The sequence below is a fragment of the Halichoeres trimaculatus genome, unplaced genomic scaffold (genome assembly GCF_033239565.1).
Source record: "Halichoeres trimaculatus isolate MK-OKI-2021-1 unplaced genomic scaffold, fHalTri1.1 fHalTri1_scaffold_14, whole genome shotgun sequence".
NCBI lineage: Eukaryota > Metazoa > Chordata > Actinopteri > Labriformes > Labridae > Halichoeres > Halichoeres trimaculatus.
The window spans coordinates 22,485,692-22,508,084 of NW_027437192.1; the positions used below are offsets into that span (position 1 = coordinate 22,485,692).

General features: G+C 42.0%; 1 protein-coding gene across 1 annotated transcript in view; it reads left to right on the plus strand.

The window, feature by feature from the left end:
• The first annotated feature begins 1,009 nt into the window (after positions 1-1,009).
• col8a2 (collagen, type VIII, alpha 2) overlaps positions 1,010-22,393 on the plus strand; it is a 61,421-nt gene continuing 40,037 nt past the window's right edge. The window contains exon 1 of the mRNA XM_074687588.1: positions 1,010-1,710. The gene's annotated coding sequence lies outside the window, so the exon portion shown is untranslated. The remainder of the gene's footprint in view (positions 1,711-22,393) is intronic.

Genomic DNA, 22,393 nt, shown 5'->3' on the forward strand with positions numbered 1-22,393 from the left:
GCATTTCAAAATCTACTTTTTAAATCCCAATCCGTATCTGATCTCTGACTTTGCCAATGGCTGAGTCCCAGTAGGTCTTTCAGGAAAAGGCAAGGCCAGCTTTCCTCTGGCTTGTCCAATCCCAGGCAGGGAGCAGATTTCTCTTCAAGGTCCACTAATGTAGCACAGAGCCAGCTAACACAGTGCCAATTAAAAACGCAGAATGCTAAGCTTGTATCGGTCTTAGTAAATCTCTGTTGGAACAATGAGGACCAACTGCAGTTCATCCAGGCTGTTCGCTCTCCTCCAAAAACATCAGTCCATCAACACGACACATGTTGATGATAGATTAAGCATTCCCAAAGCAAACACTTAGCATGTTTAAGTGTATGATTTATTTAATGCTTGTCACACATCATGTAGCAATAATTGGCCAGGTGAAACACAAGCCACTGTAATTTGCTGCTGTGTGTCTTTGGTGATTGAGCCAAAGATAGGGCTAATATTTAATGATTGTACACAAATGGCAGCAGGTTGCAGGTGGCAACACAATGCCTCTTTATGTGTTACACCTGTTCAATGTAGATTATTAATTGGCTGACTGAGCTCTAAGGTAAATGAGGAGAGAAGTTTTAGCACAGACTTTTGGTTGCACTTTCTGAGAAGTTTCATCCTAAATTTACCTCAATTTCAAAGTCTGATTTGTAAATGTTTAAGCATGTTTGAACAGAAGCACAAGAGGTGATTTCTCATAAGGTAAGCTGAGGCAACAGGAGAGTAAAGGGTGCATGAGCATGAGCATTTGACGCCTCCAAATTCCACTCTCCTGGAGTATTTTTCGTTCCTTTTCTCCTCTCTTCATCCTACCCCACCCCTCTCTGTGCGGCTGCTACCCCACCCCGTCCTGCTCACTCCCCTCCTTCCTCAGAGACCCAGCCACAGACACTTTCTTTTTGTATGAAGGGGTTTAACCCAATGAACAATCCTGTCTGTCTTTCCCAAAATAAGCCAGTGGGAGAGGAATCGTGGAGTGAGCCAGGGAGATTGGAGCAGCGAGGTGCACAGCCCCTGGTTATAAGTCCTTGGAGTGGGAGCTCTGCCTGCTTGGACCCAAAGTCTTTAGCTCAATATACGCTGCCTTGCTGCCTGCCTGACTGCCTGACTGACTTGACTGACTAGCTGAGTCTCCCTCCACTGTTGCTCCCTCTCTCCCCCTCTCTGTCCTGCTCCCTTGCTCCTTCCCTCCTACTTTCCACCCTGTAGAGCGAGAGCGCACAGATTGGGAAGGTGCTCCTCAGACCTGCGTGTGGACAGCTTGAAGACAGCACTTAGAGGGTTTTTCACTCTCTTTCATCCGCACTCTCAGCTACTTACATCTCTGCCAAAAGCACATGGATGGACTTTTTTAAATTTTTTGTTGACTGCAGAAAAATAAAAATTTAACTGACTCCACCTGCAGTTGAAAATATCCAATTTTCAACTTACTAGGCTGTTTTTTTTTTCCACGCTGGACCAATTTGGGGTGCCAGCTGAGCTCTACCCAGGAGGACAGCACTCCCCTTTTTGTCTGCATGCTCATTGAATACCTGATGCCATTGCATCCCATGGGAGACACGAGTGGCTGAAGCAAGGAGGGAGGTAGAAGAGAGATCCACCTGACGCTCACACCTACCGCTGCCCTTACCCCGCGCACCCACCCCCTCTGCTCCTCCACGCTCCGAGGAGAGAAAGGTAAGTCCTGCCTGCCCTCATGTTTCTGTGGCCCCATCAGCATCCTCGTGCCTTGTCATCTGTTGTCTTTTCTGCTTTTATCACATGTGGCTGCAGCGGCATAGGCCAAAAGAAACAGGAGGGGAAAACAGGAAAGGGGAAAGGATAAAAATAAAAAACAGACGGGGAAATATCTTAGTCATGGGACCTGCATAATTCTCCTCAGTCCTAAGCTAGTGCACAGAGCAACAGCTTGCAGATTAAAAGGAACCAACGCAGTTTGTTCATCCAGTTTCCAGACACAGAGAATGGACACTCTTTGCATCAAGTTATAGATTTAAATCAGTAATGTGGATCCTGACTTGCTTTGAAAATCAAAAGGGATTTCTTTGTTTTTGATTGCAGATTCAGTCTTGGGTATGTTGTTTTTTAGCTGTTTGGGCTAAAGTGTTGTTTCATCCATGCCCTCTTACATCTGGGACTTCAGCTGGCGATGCTGAAGTGGGCGTGGGGTATATTTGGAGCATGTTTAGAGGTGGGGCAGTGTGGTAGTTGGATATGTACAATGGGTTTGGCTCAATTACACACATTCTGATTGAGAGGAGTGTCCTCCATGCAGCAAGATCCTATGTTTTCATATGTCAGTGTGGGTTGTTCCCATACCCCAATTCGTGTCAGGATAGACTTCAGCTCATTGGACTTTAAAGGTCACATTGTATACGGAATGCACCGAGGTGAAGGAGTCCCACAAACGGACACATGGCCCTCTCTTCTCTCGTCTAGCCTTTGTCCCCCTGTTGCTTCACTCTGTCCATCCACTGTGACGCCTCTGGCAAGTGACGCTGCATTCCTTTGTAACGACATCCCTCCGTAGCAAACAGGGAGAGGAGAAGTAGCCTTGACTCTGAGTCCTCAGGTATCAGGCATGACAAATGAAGACAGAGATGGAGGACAGGGCTTTAAAGAGATGAGCAAAAGCAAAAAGGGAAAAAATCACTGAGATTTCAAGGCAATGCATTTTGTAATTATGTGTGCTTTGATACAGCACCAGGAGGCTGAAAACCTGATAAAGCCAGAGAGATGAGCAGGGCTGAGAAGGGAAAAAAAGAAAGTGTGAAGAGTAGAAGTGAATTCCAAAAGACATGCTTTGCTGAGGGAATACATTTTTTGATCACATGTGTTTCAGTTCGCCGACAGCAGACTTCTTTTGAAAAAGGAAGGAGGGAGAGGTGTAGAGTGAGGAAAGTCAGAGACAAGAAAGGAGAGAAAGTCTGGAAAAGAGAGTGAGCTGGAGTTTTGAAATCAAAAAACATCTTTTTCTCTCACCGGCTTATAGCACAAACAGAAAAGTCAACTGGATTTGCACCTGTGTGTGTGCATGTGAGTGTGTTGTGCCTAGTAGCTGAGTGTGTGTGAGTATCAGAGTGTGTTACACAATCTTCCAGAGGAGTGGGTGAATGGATAAACACCAAAGTGTTAACTCTCCTCCTGGCACTGAGCTGCAGCAGGAGCTCTCAGTCTGCGAAGCTGCTGCTGCTGCACAGCAGCGTCTGCTTCACTTTTCAAAGTCTATTTGCTCATAAAGTTCAAACCTCTCGTATAGATTTACTGTTTTCTAGTCGGCTTCCCACCGTTCCCTTCATTTCTGTTAAACCACCTATAGGTCAGGGAATTTATGCCCCTTCTGAGTTTGCCGGCATCACTTGCCCTTTTTTCTTGGCGCACATCCTCCATGTTTGGCAAATGCACGATGGCAACATTGTGAGGTAACCATGGGGGAGTCATGCCACTGACTGGGATTCTTTGTTCCCAAGTGGGCGGCAACTGGTCACTTTCTCTTTTACTTGTGGTTACAAGCAGCTCGAGTGTGTTTTTGTGTGGTAACACTATTTAACCACAAATAACAACCTCTAACCAGCAGCCCAGTCAGGGCTTGTGCTCCAAGTGGCGAAGCGTGACCAGCCATACACAAACAACAGCCAGGCAGTAGACACATTTCACCCTGTGTGTTACAAACACCTACATGGATTTCACACTGCGCACACAGACACACACATTTCAAACAGATGAACACACTCGCCGTGTCCTCTGCCAAACCGCCTGCACACACAGCGCTGAGACTCTCACGCCCCGCTGCAGTCACTTTATAAGCCAGGACGTGCTGAAGTTGGTACTTTTAAGATCCTTCTCTTGACATCAGCTTTTTGCTTTTTTTTTAACAACTCCTTCTCCGGTGTCAAGGTGAAAGAACAAGGTCCTTTTTGTAGAAATTTCTGGTGAGATTTACAGCAGATCAGGCCTCTAGATGTGCTGCTTTTTCTCAACTCAATGTTTCTGTTTTGTTTTGGCAAAAAAAAAAAAAAAATAGGGAAAGGAAGGAAGGAAAGAGAAGATTGTTTACAAAACTTTAAGAAAAACTCAGACTTTTATGTTTCTTAACTTTTGACTTTAAAATATCATACACTTTGGTACCACAAGGGGGCAGAATACCAGGCAGCTCACTGGTACAAACACATGGCATTTTTCAGGAGAGGGAAAAACCTGTTGCTGTTTTCATAAACAATCAAATCTGTATTCATTCAAAAGCTGTAATTCCTGACAAAATGATCTTCTACCAACAAAAATATTATTAGATACATTTAAATTTTCTCTGTTTTACCCAAAGAGACTCACCACTGACACACATCCTTAAGTCTTAAAGGGTCAAAGATCTCGTCTGCCCTTTCAGTCATGTCAAACCACTTTACTGTAAACTGCAACTTTACACGATTGTGTGTGATTTCCCCCTGAATTAAATTGATACTCCAGAAAATGTCTGTATATGCTTTTTCATATATATGTGTATGTTGGAGCGCACATGTGTGTGCGTGTGTTAGAGTGCACATGTGCTTCTGTTGCTCTGTTCAGCCGTGCTCACAGGAAATGAAGGAGAATGCCACTCATTCTCTGAGAAAATTAAATGCCCGCTTATTCCTTTACTTCCCCTGGAACCCAAACACCTTTAGAACACACACACAAACACACACACACACACACACACACACACACACACACACACACACAAACACACACACACACACACACACACACACACACACACACAAACACACACACACACACACACACACACACACACACACACACACACACACACACACACACACACACACACACACACGCTTTCCCTCATCTGTGCCTTTTGTTTCGTAGGTGAAAACAGGCCACTCCCTTAATGGCTGCACTAACAATAAGTGTGTTTTCTTAAAGTGCACTTTTCAGCCGGAAGCCAGTGTCTGTAATTCCCCCCCCAAATACACACACACGCACACACACATACTCTCACACACACTTTTCAGGATGTCTTCTTGTGCATGCTCACTGCTGCCTCCCATATACGAAAAGAGGAACTGCAGTTATAGACAGTAGAGAACAAACACAAGCCTTGGTCTTAGAGTCCAGCCCATAACAAACAGGAGTAAATGACTGGATTTGTTTTTCAGCTGAAAACAAGAAAAGAAAAAAAGATGGACGGTTAAAGATGAAAATGTGTCTTTTCACCCAGATTCTTTGAGATTTACATTTTTATCTTCTTTCAGTTTATTCCTGCTTCCTGCCTCCAACTCTACAAGCTTGTTTGCACATTATCGGTAGATGTTTTGGCCTGGATGTGCCGCTGATATATGTGGAAGTCTGTCAGCTGTATGGCAGATTGTGAATCTAGAAGTAAACGGCCCTCAGGAGTGAAAGAAGCAGCACGTTGTAAAGCAGGCCCTTGTTTTGAAGGACATTGTTTTGGCTCTTTTTGAGACCAGGAAATAACAGGAGGGGAGACGAAACAAAAAGCATTCAAGTTTTCTTGTTTGTTTTTTTTGTGTACCTTTACTTATTGATGTTTTCTCTCTGTCACTCTCTGATTCATTTGTCTGCCTCTTCTTATTTGTGTTTATCTGTCTCCCACTTGCCTTTTCGTTTTCTCATAACTGTGTCTGGACCAGAGGGAGTTTTTCCACTGGTCTGGCGGCAACAAGAGGGACGAGAGGGAGACGGGGAGAGCAAGCAGTGGGGAGGCTTGGCAGACGCTCCTTGTTATTTTTCCCCCACTTCCCATTGACTCTGTCAGCGGTGGCTCAGTCTTCACAGGGCCTATGAGTTTAGAGCGGGCTGATAAACATGCCCTCCTCAGCTATCAGGGGCAACTTATCACAGGCACACTTGGAAGACTGAAGCCCGAGGAGGCAGCAGGCTTCAGTCATCAGCCACTTCTCCTTGATTCATGACTTTTTTCAGATTCTCCCCACTTCTTTCCATTTCAGACACCAAATCCTTCTGAGTCAACCCGACTCTTCACTGGGCTCAAACCCTCCCAGTGCGGCAACCTTGTTCTCCGCTGTCAGGTTTTGCTTTCTGTTAGTGAAGCCCGAACAAGCCGCAATGGCCCAGTCATGGGTAAAACACGTATTGAGCAATGCTTTCTGGAGTCAAATCTTATTTTTTCCTAATGGTTTGCTGGAGTTTTTTGGGACAGCTAGTCGTGTTTTCGAAGAGATTCCAACAGGAACAAACAGGAATGAGAGCCTCCGTGCTCGTCCAGGAACAGTGCTGCTCCTAGTTAATGGGATGTGACATCTTGAGCTCTTCCACTGAGACTGAGTGTTTCCTGATTCAACACTAGATGCAGGAAAGTAAGAGTTTTCCTGTGTCTATTTAGGATGTGTTTGACTCCTTCACACTCTGGATATAATTTTTGAGAAGACAAAACTTAGATCCATGACACCAAGCGATGCCACTTGAATGTTTTTCTGTTGTTTGCTTGATTCAGGTAGCCTTACAAATGAGCATATGTACAGTACATGGGATGGTTTTGTTTGCTGTTCATTTTTAACTCCGCTACCTCTCATTCATTGCCCTTCACTTCACCGTCTGGCAAGAGTTTTGTCTGGGGCTTCCAAAAGCAGGAGGCTGGTCCAGCTCTTAACAGGGGTCAACTCCTCAGAATAAAACTCACATTATCCCTCTTTTCATCTCGTTACAGACGTACTCCTCAAGCCAACTGTTTATTTTTATTATTTCACTTCAATTGCAGGATGGATATATCTCCCTCTGATGGGTCAATATTGAGTAAAGGATTGGAAATGGCTCTTCAGAGACCATTTTGAAACGCTCCAGACTTTGTTATTGTTCAGTCTGAGCTTGATTTAGACGCGCGCGTAGGTGTTCATAAAAGGAGAAGAGAGGCTGGGGTTATTGTGGTGTTATAGCTCCCTTGGAGCAGGATAATAAAAAGCATTTCATTTCACAGAGCCAACATTTTGGAGAAAGAATTGGATGCTTACTAAATGACACATGTATTGCTCTCTTTTCTCACACAGGAGAGCTCTTTCCCAGCCTTCAGTAGCAGACAGCAACCTGATATCTACCATCAATCTACAAAATGTGTTGAACAAATACATCTGTTTAAAGATCACTTCTGCTGAAGGAACAGTGTCATGAACTTATGGATGTTAAACAAGCAGACCAGTACTGATCAGCTAGCTCCTCTTAATCTCTCTGTTCAAGATTCAAACCTTCATTGTCATTGTACAACACAATGAAACAGCAAGAAACTCTGTGTTATTACAAAACTAGAAATATAAACTCCTATACAGATTTATAGCAGTTTATAGTAATTGTTTTCTTGTTTTTGTCACACTAAAATCTCCCAATGTACAAAGGCTATGGTCTTTTTTCTCAGCATTCACTTGTTTGAGTCTTGGCTATGAATATTTACTGCATGTCCTCCCCTCTATCTACTTCTATAGGTTACATGTTACTCTATAGGTGCCCTATAAAATAAAGGTAATTACATCCCAAACTTCAAAGTTCAGTTATATAAGTATTAAACTAAATAGATATTCAAAACCACCAGAGAGAAGAAGCCCTATGGCTCTTTATAAGAGGGGACCTCCAAGACATACAGAGCTGTTTGGTGACCAAAGAATCAGGTGAAACAACATAAATTCATGATGCTTTGATAATAATAATAATAATAATAATAATAATAATAATAATAATAATAATATTAAAGTGCTAAAGGAAGAAGTTATGAATATTATTTTTTCTTTAAAGCACAAGTGTAAGTTCAAAGCCTCCTTACAGAGGAATGTCTTCAAGTATTTCTTTAAAGCATCCACGGTCTGTGGGGTCCTGAGATGACTGGCCAAGGTGGAGGGTTATGATTCAGAAAAATTAATAGCCACAGTATTCAGCTCCAAGAATTAACAGAATAGACTTAGAGATTCTTTAATAGCATGATGCTAAAATTTTTTTATCATTATTAAAATTAACAAACAAATTAAAACTGATTTGTGTAAAGGTTAATCCAAACTGATACAACAAAAAACCTGCTTTTGACTTATCTTGATCGGCAAGTAGAGTTTCATATTGCCCACTGTATGCACACCATTCAGTAGACAAAAGTGTCTCTGTGTTTGAAGGATTCGTTCAATAATGAACAGATAAGAGTACGTTGTGACTTCTCATAACTTTGAATCGGATAACACAGAGTCACTTCCTGAGTAAACTGTCTTTTTAAAGTTTTTCATGCCACTCTACCAGAAACTCAAAGTGCATCTGTGTTTGTTGGAAGAGATTTTCCTTCTTTAAACTGTTGTTGTGTTTATTTAAGAAAGCATTTCACTTAAAGTCTGAATGTTTTCAGCAATATTTCCAAAATAATCTCTTAGATAGTGATAATCTTTATCACTTTCTAACAAAAAGCCTAGAGGTCTAGGTTGCAAGCCCCATCAGGCTAGAGTCTGAGTGGGTTTGAATGAAAAGCTGTGGGTCTGTATTTCTGGCACCCTCCCGTCCTTCACTCTCTCCACACTTACTGAATAAACAGGTGCCCACTACATGGCCACAAAAATCTGTCAGCGCTTCCTCTCCCAGCCGTTAACAAACTGACCCATTTACTGCCCAGATAAACACCCACACTTTGACTTGGCCCACACTGTTCCTCAAAGAGATGGATTTAAGAGGACTTATCCCCCTGCAGTGGACCACCCTGGGCTTCTTAGTAGCTTCTTTTGAAATTTGTCACACTGTATTAAACATCTTTGGAGTGCAAATGACACCCCCAGTGGTTCATACTTTGTCTGTGTACACCATTATGTGTTTGTTGGAGCTCTGTGTGAAGATGACACTTAAAAACAAACACATCAGAGGAAACACAAACATGAAGCCTGAACCAGTACAGTATCCCAGGACTGTTGGATGCAGGGTCTTCTCAGACTTTAAATGGCCTTGGCTTCGAGACTTAATCCTTTCAGTTCAGCTCAGACTCTGAGCCCATTGAGCAACATGTGTTTCATAATGCCACTCTCAGAGGCATTATGCTGCATACAACACAACCAGTCCTCCAAGGCTTTTGTCCTAATCATTTCCTGTAATCAGCGGCAGAGCAGTGAAACGATAAAATTAAGAAAAAACAACCTTGTGCTCATTCCAGCTTGTTCAAAGTGGATGTTTTTTGAACACTACCGCACTGAATGCCAGCTACATGTTGTGTGTGTGTGTTTGTGTATGCACTTAACTGCAGTTCTCTTGTTTCTGCTTATCCCTACAATAACTGTAATGCTTCCTGGAGTTAGACATGACAGTCAGTGCAGTTTGGCTGAGTTCCCAAATACTTAAAGAAGCTGTAGAAGACAAATTATTTTGATTCATACTCAAAAGACGAGACAGGAGGGGTTAAGGCCTTGCCAACAATTGAAGCAGGATACAAATGGTGTAGAGTTTCATGGACACCATTTGAGACCTCGCATGGGGAAGGACTGGATAAACAAACATACGCTTGATTGGATGAGAGCCTCACTGTTTTCCTCCCCATCACTCTTTTTGGTTTTGTCTGTCAGTGTCAAAGAAAGCAAGCTATTCCTTTATAAAGGCTTTGTTCATAAAAGTGACACGTGACGAAATGATGGTTTGTTCTTGACTCTGTGGACAACCTGATCACACACACCATGTCAAATCAACACAATGAAAAGGACACTTCTCCTCTGCCTGTTGATACTTTGGCAAAAACTGCTGGCATTCTTGGGCAGTAAGCTAAACAGCATGGAGAGTGTTTTAATGTCAGACCCTGTTCTTCAATCCAGACGGTAGACAATGACAGACTATGGTGAGTGGATGTCTAAGGTGCTGCTCGCAAAAAAACAAAGCAACCCAAACCGTGAGCAGTAATGACAACAACAACAAGGTTATTTTTCCCTAAGTCATTTTTAAGGAGGCATTTTGCCTGGAGTAGAGAGTATAAGATGATGTGTAGCAGTGAGTTGAGACTGGTTTTTGCTTCTGCTGCTACTGTAACAAGCACTATAGCCTTTATACCTGAGACACGCTCTTAAATCTATTCAACCAATCTATCCAACCAATCTTCATTCTGCAGAAAAGAGCTATCAGACTTATTAGTAGAAGTCAATTCAGAGTTCTGTCAAACCCATTATTCCACAAATTGTAGTTATTAAAATTCCATGACATTATAGATTTCAGTATAGTACAAATCATGTACAAAGCTCATCAAAAACTGTCACCAAGCAACATTCAGAATTGTTTTGTAAAAAGAGCAAGCTGTTGTGATCTAAAATGATTTGAATGTTCAGAAAAACAAGATTTACAACCAAGTTAAAGGAACAGTAAATCACAGTAAGTGGGATAAACTTATGGGATAATCTGGAAAAGGGCATCAAACAGGCAAAATCAAAGTCAAATCTAATTTGTTGAGTAAATGGCTGCATTAAAGAAGTCTAGATAGAGCTCTTTTATGGATCCTTGTTTTCTGGGTTGTTTTCTGATTTTTTAAAAACTTTTAAAAATTTTTTTATTTATTTATTTATTTATTTATTTATTTTTTTGGGGGGGGCACAAATTATGTGTAATATGGCATGTTGGCCTGCAGCATTTTTTATTTTTATTTTTGCACAAGGTGATTTGTATAGGGGCAGACAAAACTTTTCTTTCCTTCTGCTACCTTTTCATTCATATATATATATATATATATATATATATATATATATATATATATATATATATATATATATATATATATATATGTATATATATATATATATATATGTATATATATATATATATATATATATATATATATATATATATATATATATATATATATATATATATATATATATATATATATATATGTATATATACATATATATGAATGAAAAGTAGCAGAAGGATATATTATATAACTTCTTTTTTTGTACTACATGTTTTACTTTTGTCAGGGTTTGGAAATAAAGTCAAATCAAATTTTAAAAAAAATCAAAGCTGCTTGACCAGCCAATACTTCAACAACATGTAAAAGCGTTTTTTTGAAAGGTAAGATAAAACCACTTTGCTTCCCATCTGGATCCTGCTCACCCTGTCAGTTTCCTGATTTGCATTACCATAGCTCACTATACATCATCCCTTTTTCAGCACACTAGAGATATTTCTGCATAGCAGCACTGAGTTACACAAGCTTTGTTTAATTTCCTAGGCCTAGTTTGAGGGACGTTTCTAAGTTTTGACTCTGCTAACACTTGAGGGATTTCACCAGCCGAAGAAGATACAGCTTAAATCTTACACCCAGCTTTAAGTAGGTGTAAAGTCCTCCATAAAACACTGTGGTCAAGATGGTGTTTCGTTTTGAATGGTCGAATGATTTTGAGGATGAGGTGGAGCTGGATGCTCTAAGCTGGTATTCTCATATTAATCCACCCATACAGGCACAATGTTGTTACTTTTTTTCAACGTATAATAACAAGATTAAAGAGATTAGGGCTCTGCTGTTTGCTGCCAGAACACAGATGGTGCATGTAGGAGCACAGAAGTGAAGTGTCTTATTAAAACAGAGGAAGGTCAAAGATTTACATGATCTGAGGTAAAGCCTGGGTTTTCCACAGATGATAGATTGCAGAATGAGCTTAGGGGAATTCTACATTTTCCACTTAGCTATGTTACTGTGATTACACAGAGAACACAACAGAAGGAAGACAACTTACAGGGGGATGTTATTTGGCCAACTAACAAAATACTTAATTAGGTTGGGCTTTGACTCAATTACCACTCACTTTCATGTGGTTTACAGATGGCTGCGCACTCTCCCCCCACTCCCCCTTCTCTTTCCTTTACGAGCCGCCAGTAAAAAAAAAAAAAAAAAAAAAGTCCTGTTGTGTTGCCTCATTGCTAATTTGAACCAGAGAAATGGTCATCTCCTTACAGTGGGCCCCGGTCTGCTCTGCAAGCCGAACCATCAACCCGCCCAACGGAGCCTGAGCTGGGCAGAAACCACACAAACCCAATTCTTCCTGACATGTGGTGAAAGTGTGATAGGGATATGGGAAACATCAGACAGGGCTGAAAAAGGGGGGTGGCAATAGATCCATTTCTAGAAAACAAAAGAAATATCGATGCTGGACGTGATGAAAGGGGGTAGAGAAAAAGTAGAAGGGGCTGTGTTTGCGGGAAAGAGCCTAGGAGAGGTGAGAGCACAGGAAAGATTTGTAGGTAGAAGAGGCAAGAAAGCGAAAATAAGCTTGGACTAAGGAGCAGTCGGTGTGTAGCAACCATGTGGCATCTTTGATCTGGCCGTGGATTTGAACCAGTGTCAACAAAAACATTCAGGGGCCGTCTGTTTGCTCCCAGACACAGATCATTCCTTTGCGAATTACTCTGCTTTAGTTCGCCACAACCTCTTTACTACACCAATGTTTGTTTACCCAGTCAAAAACACCGGGCCATTCCTCCAGTTGAGCAACGAGCTCAGTAATACCCAAAAACCCCTGCAATCAGCTAAACTTTCAATGTAGTTAATCTCTGGTGGGAAGCAGGAGTACGGGAGTCTTGAAGATTTAGAAGATGCATTGATTGTAAAACTGCTGCCTGTGTCTAACTTATTCAGCAGAAGTTATTTTTAATCCAACCTGTAATGCAGGATACATATTTACTCTTCCAGTCATTGTCTTCCATCTAAGGGGACCAGACATGTTTTTTATTCCTCATCGTCTGGAAGGAAAAGGGAGGGATAACAAGGAGGTGGAGGAGGAAGATGGGGATGCAGACATGTCTGCCAGATCGTAACAGTGAGAGGATGTGTCCTGAATGCTGTGTCCCTGCCATATGACATCCTGCTGATTCAAACCTCATGTTGAGGGAAAGACAGCAGAGAGAAAACAAAGTGTGATGCTACTTCAGGGGTGACGTGCTGAAACAGTGTATAAAAGCTTTAGTAGAAGTGGAATATCTTGCTCCCTGACTTTGTTTGTTCCAAAAGCAACCAGGCCTGAGTTATGTTGCACTTTCAGAATCAAACTTTGATTTATCATGGCTTTGATGACTCAGAACCTTTCACAGGATTCTTTGCTAAATGCTAAAATTATGTCACCTCAAAGGACTATGAAAGTGGGATTAGGTTGAACAGATTGACAGAGACAGATCACCCAGCCTCACAACTCTCATTGCTCTCCAAAGGGTTTATTCCAAATTTAGAAGCTAATTTCTTAAATGTTAAAGTCCCCTGTGAAATACCTACATAGCATCAGGCCACCAACTAGAAACTTAGTCAACTAGCCTGTCATCATAATAGAAAATAAGGCAGCATCAGAAACAGTTTTTGGCCAGGGTTTTGGCATTCATTTCTTAAAAATAGGTGTCCAGTCTTCATAAACAACAAAATTAACATGATGAATATGTGAAAAAATAAAATAAAATTGTTTTCTATGTAAAAGAAGTAACAACAAACTAAAGCAATTCAGTGATCCATAGTAAAGCCTCTGTTTAACTTGCGGTTTACTGGCATTCAGCTGATACCAACTTTAAAGAAATGAGACGTCTATGCAGTTTAGAAGAGAAAGTCTTTGTTTAAAATTGTTTAATGCTAACTAGCAAGCTCCTAAAGCATGAATCCCTTGGTCAAAAGACTGAGCTGAGCCTTAGACCCAAGGTCAAGAGCCTGGACACCTGGATGTAGCTTCAATTAGGGCAGTTACTCTTTGCATCAAGAGTAGCTGGTCAAGATGGTTCAGGTATCTGATCAGGTTGGCCCCTGGATTTCCCCCTGTAGATCTTTTCTGTGCATGGCTGACTAAAAGGAACACCTAGCTTGCTTGAGAGATTGTATGGTATTCTGCTGCTGTACCTTAATGCCAAGGTGGGTGAATGGATAAATGGAAGAACAGGGGCTGGCTGTAAAGGTCTATAAGTATAGTTGAAAAAATAACAACCAATGCATTGTTTTGTGATGCTCTATTCCAGGTGTAAGAAAGGACCCAAAGAGTTGTACCTAACAGACTTTGATTTGCAGTGTATAACAACAGAATGCTTTGTCCAATAAATATGGTTCAGGTATCAGGAACTCAAGGGAGAAATTGTAGATCTTCCCATCTACCCCACTGCTGGGATTAGATTACTCTCAACATCATGTCATCAAGGATGGAGGTGAAGGCCAGCTGTGCTAAGCCAGGTGTTAAAAAGTAGGGAAACGCACAAACATCGTCCAACTTTTACTTGTAGCCAATGACAAATCCAGACCCATCAACACTTATGAGGAACGTCAGAGACCTCCTCCAGTGGAGCACAGTATACACTAACAGCGCCCTAATGAATTGAGCCTTTCCCTGTTGGTCTGTGTGTCTATGTGTGTGTAATCTGAAAACCAGGCTCCCTGATGTTTCTCCCTGCTTTCTGTCTCTTTTTTGTTCCCATGCTTTCTTTTGTTGATCGTAAATGACTTGCCGTCCCCTCTGGAGGTTTGCTTGTTGAAAGGCATCTCGAGAGTGATGATAGTTGGAAAGTCTTAGCATATAGCTCTTCCCACTCAGGGATAATGATCATAAGTGAAACCCGGTACCACTGAGTAGTAGCAAAGATGCTACCGAATCTTAAGACCCACCGCAAACTTTCCAGTGTATATCTTGAGAAAAGTCTATCTGTGGTAACCTTTGGCAACTAAGAGGAAAAGAAAAGAACATAAACTAAAAGAAAAGGATCATTTAGACTATTGATTTTCATTGTTTTGTCCCTGACTTCACTTTGTTGAAGCTATTTGAAACTCTACCCCTGCAGCTGTGCTGTTACTGTTGGATGAAATGAGACAACTTCAGATTTTTTTATTTCTGGATCACAGTAGCATTGCGAAAGTAATAGTCCCTTGTCTCAAGGTATGACATCAGAATCTGGACACGTAAAGACTACTTGCTGCATGCAAAAATCCAACACCAAACCACTCTGTGTAGCAAGGCAAAAAGTTAAAGGTCCCGTATGATTAGATTTTGAGCTACTTATGTCGTATGTTAGTTGTCTTTTTAGCTAGGCATAAATCCAGCCTCTGTGAAGGATCTGCAGCTTCACAGCTTCTAACATTATTATCTACAGATGGATGTAGAGGTGTTAAATCCAAAACAAATGTTCAACACTCCAGAAGAACCTTGGTGAAAGGTTTTTTAATAGAATAGAATAGAATAGAATAGAATAGAATAGAATAGAATAGAATAGAATAGGACTTTATTGTTATTGTAACAAGTACAACAAAGTTGAAGTCACAGTAGCAATCAAGAAAACAAATGTAAGAAAGTGTATAGAAAGTGCAAAAAGGTCCACAAGAAAATAGATGATGACAGCTTGTCCATCATTGTCCAGTTCAGCCAGCCTCCACCTCCACAGGGTCCAGGACTGAGCTTCTTCAGCAGTCTGTTCAGTCTCTGTCTCCTGGATCCTGTCTGCTCACAGCAGGCGAAGCTCTTCCAACGTAGCATTGGTGTCTGACGTTAGCTCCGTTAGCCTGTCTGTGAATAGTATGATGCTACTCTGCCCTCTGGTATCCCCTCTGTTGCTGGGTTAGCACAGCTAGCTCGTCCATCTTATTGGAGATAGATCTTACGTTCCCAATAACGAAGAATGGAAGGACAGGTCCATGTTGTCACTTCTTAGCTCTCACCTGAGAACCAGCACGTCATCCTCACCTCCTTCTCCTCACCTTGTGGGAAGACATCAGGCCTTACACCAATTAGCATTGACATGCTACAGGCTGCTAACAGCTGAGTTCACATGTAAACAATGTGGCCATTGATTGTGTGGTTTGGTTGATGGCTGTACATCACATCTGACTTTCATGCAAGATACCACAAATACAGACCTGTGATTAGATTTTTAATATGATCATTGATCAAGTTAGTTCTGCAACTTCCCTTCAATGCAATGATACTGAGAGGACAGGAAGAGGACAAACATTAGCTCTTGTTCTACCAGTGTACAAGACTGTCCAAATAGATCTCAGTTCTGACATACACATAGCATATTCACAGTGTTGGCCTGTTTGTCGATTCATTTGACATTTTGATTCCATCTTCTGTTGTGTCCTAGCAGTTTGGCATTTTGCTTGAATACCGCCTACGTGTCTTGACTGTCTATTGTCAAAAGATGGCATGGCAGGCCTATTGTCTGAAACAGTCATCTGCAGAACACATCCCTGCTCTCTGCACTGTGACTAAGACTTTGTGTCACCTCTTTCCTGAACGTACTCCAAGCTTCAGGGATTACAAAGTGTTGTCATGCCTCATTTGTGACCTCAGATGCACTTCATCCTATGTCCTCTCGACATCATCTCTCTCGACATTTCTCTGAAAGTGCATCATTCACTCCATAGAGGGCGTCTGGAATGTGTCTGTAATCACTTTTCGTGCATTTTTCTGCAACAAGAGGGGAGCTTAGACAGTAACACAAAGTCTGTACAATGGGTGGGAGCATATGCAGACATAGAGGCTTACAGGCAAAGTGATAGTGATGTTTTTTTGCATACGAAATCATCTGATGTACAGATAAAGAAATTAATACTGGCTGGACAATTTCTCTCACGTCCTAGAACAAAAAACATCTTTATTCTGTTGACACATGATGCTTTTGGAAACACCAGCTTTCAACTCCAGATGGAAGGGTTTTGTCTTTACAATCAGTCTAGACTCCATTTATTTTCACATCTGCGCCTGTGCGATAAGCAAATCGTAGCCATTACCTTATGAGTGTGAGAGGGCAATTGTGTGCAGAGAGAAATGGAGGCAGAAGAAGGAGAGGGAAAAAAGGCAAAGCAGCAGAAATGAGTGAGACCACTGTGGGAGATGTGGTGAGCATCAAGAAGTGGGGGTGGAAGTGGAGGAGTTGGGGAAAGGTTTTCGTTGGGTGGGTGAAAGAAATTTGGCATAGTCCATGGAAACGAGGTCTGGAGCCGGCGCACACTCACGCACAAACACATAACATACAGACAAGTAGAGGACAGACACCAGCACCCATCATTCAAACAGCATTTAAAGGTCCATTTAAGTCATTCCAACAAAAACTGCATTGGTTATGATACGCTGTCCAGGGCAGACAGAGGGAGAGAAAGTTATGGCATGGGACTGAAAAGTGAAAGGGGCAGTGGACAGAAAATACAGGAAAAGAAAGTCAGACAATGTTTGTTTTCAAGTCTGTGCTTTGAGTCTTTTTCTTGTGATTCTTTCAGGTTACTTTTTCTCTGACGCAGTTTTTAAGTCTGGGAAAATGTTTCAAAGATAGAGCGGTTGTCTAAAGGGTTTATATTTCTTTTGGTGTTATCAGTGATCAGTTTGCGTCCTCTCAGCATAACTCAACATAATCCCCAATGGTGTAGTTCTGTTGGATTGGAGGCAGCAGTCGATTTGATATAACTTTTCTAAATTCTGACCACAAGTTGGCAATGTTTTACCCACACAGATATCATCCCGTGCAGCAATTTACAACCTCATGCTAATGCTGACACCAACTGCTACTGGTGTTGGACTCTAACCCTTCTTAAAGAGCCCAAAGAGTACCCTAAGACACAACCCGTCTCCAAAAACGTGGCAGATTGGATCAACATGTAATGGGGAAAAAAGGGAGGGGGGATATGTCTGCTTCACGACCTTAAATCTCCATCCAAGGCCAACAGCCCCATCAGCAGCATTGCATTCCAATGACTGTTATTTCGGCATTATGTCTATTTGTGCTGTTCTCAGCTGAGGCTACGAAAAGCCGTCTAAACACAGCTCCCTCATACCACACGATCCTGGCCAGAGTTAGCACAGACGTGTGAGTGCAAATATGGAGCAGAATGACTTTGGATAATCGCTGATACTTGACTTTTTGTGTCCTTTGTTTCCCCAAACTTTTATCTTATTCAAGCATGCAGATCCTCATACTTCTTCACCTAAATTACCTGAAACATTTTAACACCTCAAATAAACTAGATATGTCTGCAGTCCGACTCTGTTCCGTTGCGTCTGGACTGCGTTTGTCCACTCACACTGGCTGTGTTTTCAGTCTGACAAGCTTTATGACTAACAGACAGCTGGAGTCACAGACCAGGGAGTTCAGCACTTCCCGCTCTACTGATAAGTCTCTCTTCATTCATGTTGGGCTGCAAAACCTCAAACCTGTTGACTTCTGGTCTGGCTCCGCTCATTATGTCTGTTTATAGTTGTGGTCAAGCTAAATACAAACTGATTTTACATGATTTGTTTTAATCTGGAAGTTACTGGGTGTTTTTAGGTAGTTTTTGGTCACAAATTCCTGTCCCGCTTGATCTTCCCTGCACTTCATTTTTGCGTCACAGCTCTGCATCTGGCAAAGTAGAATGGCTGCACAGTACCAGCGACACGGCTGACCAGCCATGCAGTCACAGTGCAACAAAAGAGATCCAGTGTAAGTTGACGCATTGGCTTGAATGAAACCTATTTGATCAGTTTGCCGTTGCCTGGATGAACTGCAGACACTTTTGTATCTACTGATGAATCTGGTGTATTTCAGCCGTAAAGCTCAAATTTGGCTGTGACCATGCAAATAGTTTTGGCTTTATTTTCTAGGCTCTCAGAAATGCATCTCTGAATTTTGCATTGCCTTAAAAAAAGATGAAATAAGGAACTGACTTGTAGCCTGCAACACAAAGAAGAATTGGAAAATGAATTGGAAGTAATCAAAACCATATTCTATTTATATCAAAATGATTCAGAGACATCAAAGTTAACGTTACATCTAAAAAAAAAAAGTTATTGTGCCGTTTAACACTGTCGGGTTGCATGACCTCAACATCTAACAATACTCTGTTTGAGAACAGCTGGGATCAGTTTCTGAAATTGTGAAAGGATAATGTCATCCCAGTCTAGCCTGATATAAGATAATAACTCAGCAGATTGGGGTCACATTTTGTGACTTTGTCACATTTTCTTCCAAAAGGCATTAGATGCTGATAGGTAACAAGTCAGGACATGCAGGTGGTCTAGTGTAGCACCAGGACTCCTCTACTAAGGAGCCGTGCTGTTGTGCTACATGCAGAAAATGGCTTGGCATTGTCTTGCTGAATTATGCAAAGTGCTCCCTGAATAAGGCATTGTCTGGATCGAGGCATATTTTTGCTCCAAAGCCTGTTTTTATTGCTGCTTGTGCTTTTAGATGTGTAAACTAGCCATGCCTTGGCATCAAGGCATCAACCCATAACATCATAAATGCTTGCTTTTGAAATGAGTGCTGTTAAACAGACAAGTGTTTTCTCTTCTCTTTGGAGTGTAGGACCACATAATTTGTTTGTCAAATTTTACACAGCATCACAATTTCTGGGCTGTGGGTAGTGCTGCTGTCTCACAGCAAAATGTCCCTGGGCAGGTACCTTTCTGTATTTGCGTTCTCATCGATTGATCAGGAAAAATCCAAGGACGTGGTCACACTGGCAAACCGTGCCATGCTCAAGCAAGCTTCAGCCCTAAAGCACATTTTGAATGGCCAGTGTGACCGTAACCATGCCATGCCTGAGCACCATTCACTTCTCTGCTTTGGTGTACTTCGGAGAGGTGGGTTTTGGCACAGTTTACTTCTTGCACGCGGACAGTGCATGTGATCAATGATGTATGATCACCGTGAGCGCATCTCAAGACGCTTATTTTAAACAAAGTGGGGCTGTGTCTGACCAAAACAATGTAACATGAGTGAAAAGTCTCTAAAGTTGTAGCAGTGCTCTCTGTGACTCTGATGAGATCGCGCTTCATGTAAACAAACAGGCAATACGCATGTGTGATACCCGCTAAAGTCTGGTCCAGATTGGATTAGTGTGACCACTGGCCGTACTCTCCAGCGGGGAAACGGCGCTGCGGGGGGGCAATCGTGCTTAAGCATGGCATGGTTTGGATGGCCAGTGTGACCGCACCCTATGTTGCCCCATGTATGAGTGTGTGCATGAAAGGTTGTGTCTGTGGGGGTTAGCTCTGTGATAGGCTGGCGAGGATGCACCCACTTCACACCCAATGACAGCTTCCCAGTTTCAGGTGTGCACACTCCACCTCATCACTCAGAGCTCTCTATCCCAGATTCACAGAGCACTTACTGGCTTGTTCTCCTGGTCACTTACCACAGCATGCACCACCTCCACCTCCAACTCACATAAAGTTTTCTTAAACTAACAGTCCTTGCATGAGTTGATGTCTCCACTCCCCATTTTGTTTTGTTTTGCTCAGAAAAAAAAGTGTTGGGGTTTTCACTCCTACCTCTCTAAACCTAAGTAAACATGCTGGCTTCCAAACCATACAGACTCACGCTGAAGAGACGCGTCAGACGGGGCCTGGGGCTTATGCTTTCTCAGTAGTGGATGAGTGATTTGAGGGGAAAGAGCGGTTTGTGTGCAATTTACATACACGGGTTGAGTCATTCCGGGGTCGTTTGTGGGCTGCAGGCAACCATTCTCTGCCTCATGACAGACCGTCATATCTGTGTTTGAGCGCCTTCATCCCCACATGGTCTTTGATTTATTTTCAACCCTGGTCTTCCTCTTCTTGTAAGAAGAGAACAAGAGAGGGATGTTTGCATTAGCAAGGGAAAAGAAGAGAGGAAGTCGAAAAAAAAAAATTAAATTGGGAGACAATAGAGAGAAAGACAAGACAAACAATCCATTTCCATTGTGTGCTGCATGCCCTTGGAGCACAGATTTATAAATGGTTTGATGATACTCTTAACCATCTCCCTTCTTTCTGTGCCCGCTAGCGTAATGTTGCTCAACTGGAAAACAACATTAGAAGTCCTCCATCTGGTTGCAGTTTGTATCTCGTGCCAGTTTGGGTGGGAGTGATACAAAGACCTCCAAGGCGTTTAAAACAACAACAGCTCACAGTCGAGAAGACTGGTTGCATATTTCTAGCTACTGTAGCAATAAACACGCTCACACAGAGACACATGTTCAGGCTCAGAGAAGCCCGAGTGGGTAACAATTTAACTAATATACATGGGATATCTGGTGACTGATTTCATTCAGGAGAGAGGTATGATGATAAGATATTAACAGGGGTGAAGATTCTGTCTTGTATGGTGAAAGAGGTGAAGAAAGTACGGCATGTATTGGGCCCATGGCAAGTGCACTGGTGGAATGTCCCAGGGTGTTTTAATGGAGTTTGTCTCTCCACACCTGTGGAACTAATAGCGAGCCACTGAAGTCAGATGTCCTATGAAAATATTTGGTGGAATGAGAGAGGGGGAGAAGGGGGGCATGGCTCAGTTCGAAGGTTCATACCTAAAGACAGGCGTGTAGCTTGGCGAACGCCTAGGATTTCCATTAAACTGCAGGTTTGAGGAACAAGATAATTGCTCTAGCAGAGACTCCAGCCTGAACTCTGTCTCCTTCTCTATCCCTGTTTCTCATAGTTGCACTCTGGCCCATGTGCTGCCGAGTCTCTCAGAGAAAAACAACATTTGCATGCATGCTGCTGTTATGCAGTTGCATAGTTTTAAGACTGATGAAAGTAATTTAATTCTTACAAATGTGTGTTTGCGGAAACCAAATGCTCAATATTCTGGGGAACATTTGCACATTTTGAATTAAATTAAGGAGTTCAAAGCACTTTGTGGATTACACTTGTGCCTTGAGGGTGCATGAGACTTTTATAACAGGAATTAAATAATTTGCAAGATGCATGGCTTTTAAACTACAAACGTTTTTTCCTCTTTTTGTTTTCAGCCGACAACTGTGATATGCTTACAAAGGTTTTATGAGGTCAGTGAGGATTAGAAGCCAGAATGCGGTATGGAAATGGTCCTGGTAGCATTAGAGGTTTGGTTGAGGCTTTCCAGTGTTGCAAACACCCCGTGTTGCTCCCACTTTCCTTCTTTAAAGTCAGTGATGGCAGTGGTTATCACAGATGATGATGTTCCCACGTTTTTTTCTTTACAAATAGAAAATGCCTCATAATGGTTAAGCCTGGGATTAGGGAGCTTTTAACCCCTATAAAGGCTGACTATTGGCCAGTAGTCGTACATTCTCCGATAGTCTTAGTTTTAGGCCATTCTAGCAGCTTGGTTCAGAGATATCAGTGTTAGCTGATCAGTCAGCCCAGTGATCACGACTGAAATATCTCAACATCTGCATGTGATATTGGTAAATGTTGGTTATGTGATTACTGTGGTTACCAAACAGAGTTTTCTGATAATTCACTTCAGTACTTTGGGACAGTTTGAAGATCATAAGTTACAAGAAATCTGTTCTTTTCCGGTCAGATGTGGACTGCTTTTATACTTTGTCCTAAATGTAAAGGTCTGATTTTCTGCAGTGTGACCAGCCATGGTGGATCTAATGTAACACTGACCCGTTCACGCCTGAGCAACCATTGCCACAGTTTTGTGCTGGCACTCAAAGAGCCAT